This window comes from Anneissia japonica, unplaced genomic scaffold, assembly GCF_011630105.1.
Source record: "Anneissia japonica isolate Jap-2015-1 unplaced genomic scaffold, ASM1163010v1 scaffold750_len1593409_cov174, whole genome shotgun sequence".
In the NCBI taxonomy this organism is placed as follows: domain Eukaryota; kingdom Metazoa; phylum Echinodermata; class Crinoidea; order Comatulida; family Comatulidae; genus Anneissia; species Anneissia japonica.
The window spans coordinates 221583-222176 of NW_022756705.1; the positions used below are offsets into that span (position 1 = coordinate 221583).

A 594-nucleotide genomic window follows, 5' to 3' on the forward strand; every position below is an offset into this window, starting at 1 on the left:
CCGCACTGAATAATTCCAAAGGTAGACGCGTACAGCTCCGCTCGTCTATATGTTCACACAAGTCGCTTCCTCTGACATGTACGACCTCAGACGCGTACAGCTCCGCTCGTCTATATGTTCACACAAGTTGCTTCCTCTGATATGAACGACCTCAGACACGTACAGCTCCGCTCATCTGGTATACACGTTTAAACAGACTTGGCTTGAATGAAGCGACGATACACAACACGGCATCCAGTCGTCTCGATACTCAACCAACACCTGTCTCTTATACACATCTAGATGTGTATAAGAGACAGCCATAAAGCCTTTAAATAAAACAATCCATAATTCCACAAAGCGTGCCCCATTTACGAACACATAGTTAACAACCCCCATCTTATGTATCAATACATGAATAAATGGACCTATACCGATATAATTATCAATACTCACAAAAAATTAGGCCTAGCATAGCAATATTTAATTGTACAGTTTTACTCACCGTCACAACGGCTAACCAGGAGTAAATTGTTTCAGTGCACTACCAAGGAAGGCCACTGTTAGCTTCGGCTAACTCCCAAACAATTTACTCCTGGTTAGCCGTTGTGACGG

The 594-nt window shown here is 43.1% G+C and overlaps 1 protein-coding gene across 1 annotated transcript in view; it reads left to right on the plus strand.

The window, feature by feature from the left end:
* The window catches only part of LOC117124330, a 31157-nt gene that overhangs the window by 24174 nt on the left and 6389 nt on the right, over nt 1-594 (plus strand). The gene's annotated exons all lie outside the window — the stretch shown is intronic.